The sequence below is a fragment of the Tupaia chinensis genome, unplaced genomic scaffold (assembly GCF_000334495.1).
Source record: "Tupaia chinensis unplaced genomic scaffold, TupChi_1.0 Scaffold145717_1, whole genome shotgun sequence".
Lineage (NCBI taxonomy): Eukaryota > Metazoa > Chordata > Mammalia > Scandentia > Tupaiidae > Tupaia > Tupaia belangeri.
This window is the reverse complement of record NW_006205575.1, coordinates 910,355-918,070: the sequence shown is the minus strand read 5'-3', so window position 1 is coordinate 918,070 and position 7,716 is coordinate 910,355. Positions and strand designations below refer to the sequence as shown.

General features: G+C 39.1%; 1 non-coding gene across 1 annotated transcript; it reads right to left on the bottom strand.

The window, feature by feature from the left end:
• Positions 1-754: 754 nt before the first annotated feature.
• On the bottom strand, positions 755-859 carry LOC114006135 (U6 spliceosomal RNA). The gene has a single exon (XR_003547896.1). It is a non-coding gene; the product is annotated as a U6 spliceosomal RNA (small nuclear RNA).
• Positions 860-7,716: the final 6,857 nt, after the last annotated feature.

Here is a 7,716-nt window from a genome sequence, read left to right as displayed (position 1 = left end):
TTGACTGTGGGTGATGTAGACTTGATGATTTCCCTTGAGGGAGAGGCCTTTTGTTGGTTGCTCATATTTCTTGAGCCTCTGCGATTGTTCCTAGTCATTAGGTAATCTATATGTTTCTTCCTAACTTATTTAAGGTATCTCTGATTGTTAAAAGTTGTACAGGCTTAGAAAATTGATGATTTCTCTTATGATTGGCCTACCTGTTGCTCACAATTACCATTAACTGTTGCCACTAGCCCTGGATGGCCCAAAGTCCGCCCTGTTTCTAAGGAGTGGTGAGCCTTCAACTGACCTAATAAGCAACACCCCAAGAGCAAAGAAAAACAAAATGAAAAAGGGAAATCGCGCGGTGCACGCGCTGCACGCTATTAAAATCACCAAAATTCAAAGAGTCCAAAGGCTAGTGGAAAAGGATCAGAAGATGAGTGACAGGACCAGGTTGGTCAGGCCTGCAGCCTCAGTCCGCCTGGTGTCCGGAACTGCTGGCCGGCTCGATCCGGATTGCGGGTGAGGAGAGGTGGGGGTTCGCCTTAAAGTCCCAGATGACCAACCTGGGGTCCAAGGAGGAGGAACGGTGGGGGTCGCGCCTGCAGCCTCAGTCCACCTGGTGTCTGGAACTGCTGGCCGGCTCGATCCGGATTGCGGGTGGGTAGGGGTGGGGGTTCGCCTTAAAGTCCCAGACGACCAACCTGGGGTCCAAGGAAGAGGAACGGTGGGGATGCGTGGAGATTTGGAAGGATCGGGCCTGCAGCCTAAAAATATGGAACGCTTCACGAATTTGTGTGTCATCCTTGCGCAGGGGCCATGTTAATCTTCTCTGTATCGTTCCAAGCGAGCACAATCAAATAGAATTGTTAGAGATGAAGGCTTTAATACAGGAAATGAAAAACTTCCTTGAAAGTATTAAAAGTAGATTTGATCATACAGAAGTTCAAATCTCAGATGTAGGAGATAGAACCTCTGACTTTGAAAAATTCACCAAAAATGCAGAAAATAGTCCCTGCAAAATAAGAATAATATATGATAATACAAGATACCTTTTAAATGCCCAAACATCCAGATATTTGGCATCCCAGAAGGTGAGTAAACTAATCAGGGCATTGATAATCTATTCCATGAAGTCCTGGAAGAAAACTTTCCAGACCTAGAGAGTCATTCAAATATCCAAACCTAAGAAATACAAAGGACCCCACACAGAATCAACCCAAGAAGATCTTTTCCAAGACACGTTATAGTCAGATTGACCAAAATCACAGAGACAAGATACTAATACTGGCAAGAGAGAAACATCAAGTTACTTTCAAAAGATATCTTTTCAGGCGAACATTGGACCTCTCATTGGAAACAATGCAAGCAAGGAAAGACTGGGAAAATATACACAAAGTGTTAAGTGAAAAACAATTTCAACCAAGAATACTATACCTGGCAAGATTATCCTTCCTATGGGAAGAAAAGACAAAAATATTCTCAGATAAACAAAACCCAAATTTACCAACACCAGACCAGCTCTCCAAGAAGTGCTGACAGGAGTGCTATACTAGGAAAATTAAGAAATAAGAATATAAAAAGTGACCAAGAGAATGGCCAACTTAATGGTAGGGACAAGTCCAGAAAGATCAATAATAACTGTTAATTTCTGAAATTTAAATGGAAAGATCGGACCATAGTAACACTGCAAATTCAGTAGAAGAGAGATTAATTTTAGGAGACTGGTGATATAGAATTTTTATTACTTTTGAATAAAACATTACTGATTTTTGTCTATGCTTTGTTTTCCAGATTTAAAGATTTTTGTCTTCTCTTAAACTGATGGTAGATTCATCTACCTACTGTTTAATCTGAAGCTTAACTTTTTTCCTCGCTTTAAGTCTTAAACAAATTTCTCTTAGTATTTTTTGGTTTTGATCTATTAAAGCTGAAACTGCCTTTCTGGAAGTTAAAAAATATATTAAAAAATACCTGTTTAATGACCACAGTAAGCTATATAGACTCAGCTAGGTGCTACTTTATAGTATATTCATTCTACTCACAGTTTCATGCCTAAAGGCAAACATGTGTTCACAGATATGTATTTATCAGCTGAACTTGCTATTGAAAGTAGTTAGATTAATTAAGATATTTTGTGTATAAATAAAATGTAGAGAAAAAAAGGAATGGAAAACAACTGCAGATACCAGAGACAGTGTGCAAGGAGGGTGGACATGGCAGAGGGTGAGAAATGGGGGAGGGAGGAGGAAATATATATATATATTTGTTTGTGTGTGTGTGTGTGTGTGTGTGTGTGTATACACATAAAACAAGAAATGGAAAATTATTTGTTGATGATAACATGTATGATTAAGCCACTATACAGTGTATTCTGGATGGGAAATAACATTTTGTGTGCTGTGATGTTCAGTGAATGAATGTAAAAATAAAAAAAAAACCCTGAAAATGTTTTTCTTGAATTAAAAATGTATTAAAAAATAGTTATTTAATGACTGCAGTAAGCTATGTAGCCCCAGCTAGGTGTACTTTATAGTATGTTCATTATAGTCACTGAGATTTAGGCTTAAAGTCAGACATGTGTTCATGGATATGTATACATCAGCTGTGCTTGCTACTGAAAGTATTTAGATTAATTAAGATCTTTAGTGAATCAATAAAATATGGGTCAAAAAAGGGGGAGGCATGGAAAGCAACTGTAGATACCAGAGACAGTATATCTACGGGTGAGAAATGGTAGAGGTGAGAGAGGGAATCTAGCGGGGAGGGGAAGAAGCAAAATATATAAGAAATGAGAAATGGAAAATTACTTGTTGACAATAACACCTACAGTAATATTCTTGACTAAGCCCTTATACAGTGTATTCTGGATGGAAAAGCTCATTTTGTGTATTGTAATGATGTAAGTGAATAAATGTAAATAAATTAAAAAAAATACCTCAGAATGTGGGTCAGAAAAATGGACTAGATTTATTTATTTTTATTTATTTTTTTTAGAGAGGTTTTTGCTATGAGGCGCGTGCGCTCGCCAGACAGATAGAGAGAGACATAGAGACAGAAAGCGAGAAATTAACCCCCAAGGGGGATGGCCACTCCACAGTCCCTTCTCCTCCGTTCTCCTCTCGGGATCTTGGGCATGAACGCACACGTGCCCGGCGTGAGTTCTAAGCCACAGGGTCTGGGACACAAACCGCAGTTGACTACATGGGAGTCCAGCGACATAGCCATTACGCTAACTGCTGGTCCCTGGACTAGATTTAAGAAGCCAATTTGGGACAGATAAGTCCAATAAATAACAAAAATTTCTAAGAAAATTCCTATATATTGTACTATGACAAAGAAGGAACTGAACTGGAGAAAATTTAATACAGAATCTTAGTTGTATATGGATGGAAACATCTTTGAAAGCTTAGGTATCCAGGTTTGCTCTTAAGTCACTACTAAAAGACAATGATTATTATCATTATTTTTCATTATTTTCGAAGATGAAGTTTTCATGTTTCACTCAAAACACTTATACTCAGAATATGTTCTAATGTTTATCCTAAAAATCCCTCCTATAGAAAGTTAAGTCTATCTACTCTTGGAGATTAGCTCTCTGCTGTTTCTTTTAATATGGATGATTAAAAAGAACTTCCTATAAATCTGCCCTCCCTATCTACCTATGTTCTATTCCATACTTTTCTATTCTCTGCACCTCTGGTCCCAAATTCTAATATCCCATTTTTCCTTGTGATATTTTTTCTACCCCCAAATAGTTGCATCATTACCTCCAGTATTTCTTTTAAATTATGTAAAAGAGGACTAGCAGATGGTGTAATGGTTACAACTCTGGACTCCTACGTGGTTGACCATGGTTTGGGTCCCAGATCCAGTGGCTTGAAAATCATGCCAGCTATGTGTGCAGGCATAGCTGAAATCCTGAGAGTGGAGGAGAGGGGATTGTGGTGTGGCCATCTCCCCCTGGGGGTGGGGGTGCGGTGATTTCCTGTTTTCTGTCTCTCTGGCGAGCACACGCACCCTATAGTAAAAATCTCTCTCAAAAATATATAAATAAAAACAAATTATGTAAAAGAAATTTGGCTTATTATCCCTTCTCCCACAGTCCAGATTTCTAAGATCTTGCATTCTCCTTCTTTCATTTTTCATTTCTTCTTCAGATTTCCCTTCTCCTACGAATTCTACATTTTGATTTTATTTAAAGTATAAGTCTTTTTTATCTTTTTTTGTTTGTTTTGGAGAGGTTTTTGCTATAGGTGCGCTCGCCAGACAGAGAGAGACAGAGACAGAAAGCGAGAAATCCCCCCCCATGGGGGATAGCCATGCCGCAATCCCTTCTCCTCCATTCTCCTCTCGGGATCTTGGGCATGCACGCACATGCACCCAGTGTGAGTTTTAAGTCACCGGGTCCGGGACGCGAACTGCAGTCGACTACGTGGGAGTCCAGCGACATAGCCATTACACTAACTGCTGGTTCCCAAAGTCTTTTTACCTTTTAACTGCATCTAATTTTCTTCTCAGGGAATCAGCATTATTATTATTATTTTTATTATTTTTATATCAAGCCTCATAGTGTATTTAGACATGTTAATTTCTCTCCAGATATATCTTCAGGGGACCAGAAGTTAGCATAATGGCTATGTCGCTGAACTCCCATGTAGCCGACCATGATTCAAGTCCTGGACCCGGTGGCTATAACTCACACTGGGCGTGTGTGCGTGCGTACCCAAGATCTCGAGAAGAGAATGGAGGAGAAGAGATTGCGGTGTGGCCATCCCCTCTTGGGGGTGGGGGTGATTTCTCGCTTTTTATCTCTCTGTCTCTGTCTGTCTGGCGAGCGCACGCACCCTATAGCAAAAACCTCTCAAAAAAAAAAAAAAGATATATTTTCAGAATGAGACTTGTTGAGTCTGGTTAATGACGTCTATAGAGATGAACTGAGAAGGAAATGAAATGCTTTCATGTGGGTGCCCACTGTACATACAAGACTACATTCAGGGTGTCTCCGATTATTTCTTCCCTCTGGGCCAGAAGAAATGTTTAAGAAGCAGATTCAGGACAAACAAGCCCAATAATGACTAAGGTCACCATTTATACAAATGTACTTGGCCAAGTAAAGGGAACACACTGGTTTAAATTGGGCTTTGCTGCATCCTCAGGGCTGGAGACACACCATTCAGTGTGTGAGAATTCAAATGAAAATTTATACTTCCACTGCTTTAAGTGCTTTTCTGGGCTGTAATTTCTAAGACCTGGATCTTTAAGGGGCACATTAATGCTGTTGCTAGCAAGAAGGGAGCAGATGGAAAATAAATATACTCTAGGGCTCAGAGGCTATTACTGATGCTGGAGGCAGGTAGTCAGGCAACAGGAAGTAAACACAGTGAAACAATGGGAAAAATATATTTACCTTGGGTCTCTTGAGCAATACAAGTCAGGATCCAGGTTCCAGGGCTTCTGCCTGGACAGCCTTAACAGTTAGTTGTAGGATGTTTTAGCCATACAGTGATTGACTGAGCAGCTGCATTTTATAGACCTGAAAATTGCCTGAAAATGAATTTTCTTAGACCCAAGAGCTGCGTAAGAAAGAGCTAGTGTGACTGATGACAGCAGAACATGAGCAACACTTGAACAGCTCCTTATGATGTGTTTTTCATGCCCAGTGTCAGAAGGCAAACTGACAACAACCACATGAGGGGTGAAGGGCAGATTTCACTGATACTTTACTGCACAAATGAAGAAACTGAGGCTCAAGGGGCTTGAAATAGTTACCCAAAGCTATATACTTAGTTTTAATATTATCTCATGCTTCCAAAGCACTATAGCTTGATAGTATAATTGGATCTTTTTTCTTTATTTTTTTGGGAGAGATTTTCGCTATAGGGCGCATGCACACACCAGACAGACAGAGAGAGACATTAGAGACAGAAAGCAAGAAATCACCCCCCAGGGAGGATGGTCACACCGCAATCACTCATGTGGGATTCACTACGTTAACCACCATGCCACCAGGGTTGGCCTCTTGTGATTTTTTTGAAGCAACATACAGCAGAATGCTTGGTATGTGGTTTATTATATGAATTAATAGATGAATGCATGTATGTAAAAAAAATTAACTGGTTTTAGGTTATATTCCCATTTAACTGTTGGAAAAAATGAGATCCAGAGAAATTTAGTAATTTATTTAAGATAGCACAGTTAGCAGGTAGCTGATCTGAAATCTTTAAATAAGCCCAGCTCATTTCTGCCTCAGGGTATTTGTATTTGCTCTTCTCTTTCACCAGAATGTTCTTCTTTAAGGTTTGGTATGGTGTCTTCTCTTACTTCATTGAAATCCAGTGTAACCTCCTTAGAAAGGCTGTCCTTCTCTGGGGTTCGCCTTAAAGCCTAGCTGTTAAGAAGGCTGGATCACACATGGTTGACTACAGTTCTAATCCATGTGGCTGCATGCCCAAAATCTCAACAGGAGATTTGGAAGAGAAGGGATTGCGGCATGACCACACCTTGTTGGAGAATGTTCCCTCTTTCTTTTCCCTGTCTTTTTGTTTCTCTGGTGAGTGCATGCACCCTTTGTCACTTAAGAGAAAAAAAAAAAAAGAGAGAAAAAGATCCTGCTCCATCTAATGTTAATCTCTTGACGTTCTCTACCCCTTATTTGCTACTTTCATAGCAAGTTCTACTGATACATATGTATTTGTGAACACATGTCTGACTTTAGGAGTGAAACTCTGAGTAGAGTAAATATACTATAAAGTAGCACCTAGTTGAGGCTATATAGCTTTCTGTGGTCATTAAATATATATATTTCAATATATTTTTTAATTTCAAGAAAGGAAGTTTTAGCTTTAATAAGTCAAACATTTTAAAAAATGCTAAGAGAGCTTTGTTTAAAACTTAAAGCTAGGAACCAGGTCAGGATTCTGTTCAAATAGTAGGTACATGAACCTCTCGGTAGCTCAAGAGAAGACAAAAATCATAGAAGAAAATCAGCAATGTTTTAGTCAAGAGTTGTAAGATTCTATTTCACCAATTCAGTCTCATGTACTTAACCTATCTTCCTATTTAAATTCTGGAATATAACATTCAACTCCAGAATTGATCCTACCATTAAGTTGGGCATTTTCTTAGTTGTTTTTGAATTCTTATTTCTGTGTGTCCATATTTATTTTCCCTTAACACTTTGAATATATTAGCACATTCTTTGCTTGCTCATATTGTTTCTGATGAGAGGTCTGCTGTTAGCTTGATGGGATATCCTTTGTAGGTAACTTGTCATTTGTCTCTTGCCAGCCTGAGTACCTTGTATTTGTCTGTGGTTTTGGTCAATCTGGCTATAGTGTGTCTTGGAGAACATCTTCTGGGGTTGATTCTATTTGGGGTCCTATGCATTTCTTGGGTCTGTATCTTTGAATGCCTCTCTAGGTTTGGAAACCTTTTTTCCAGAATTTCATGGAATAGATTATCAATGCCCTTACTAGTCTCTTCATCTTCTGGGATACCAATTATCTGGATGTTTGGATGTTTAATAGCATCTAGTGTTTCTCATATATTAGTCTCATTTTTTTTTTTGGTCTATTTTCTCAATCTTCGTGTTGGATTTTTCTAGGCCAGTGATTCTATCTTCTACTTCTGAGATTTGAGCTTCTGTATGATCTTAATCTGCTTTTTTTTTTGGAGAGATTTTCACTGTAGGGCGTGTGCGCTCGCCAGACAGACAGAGAGAGACATAGA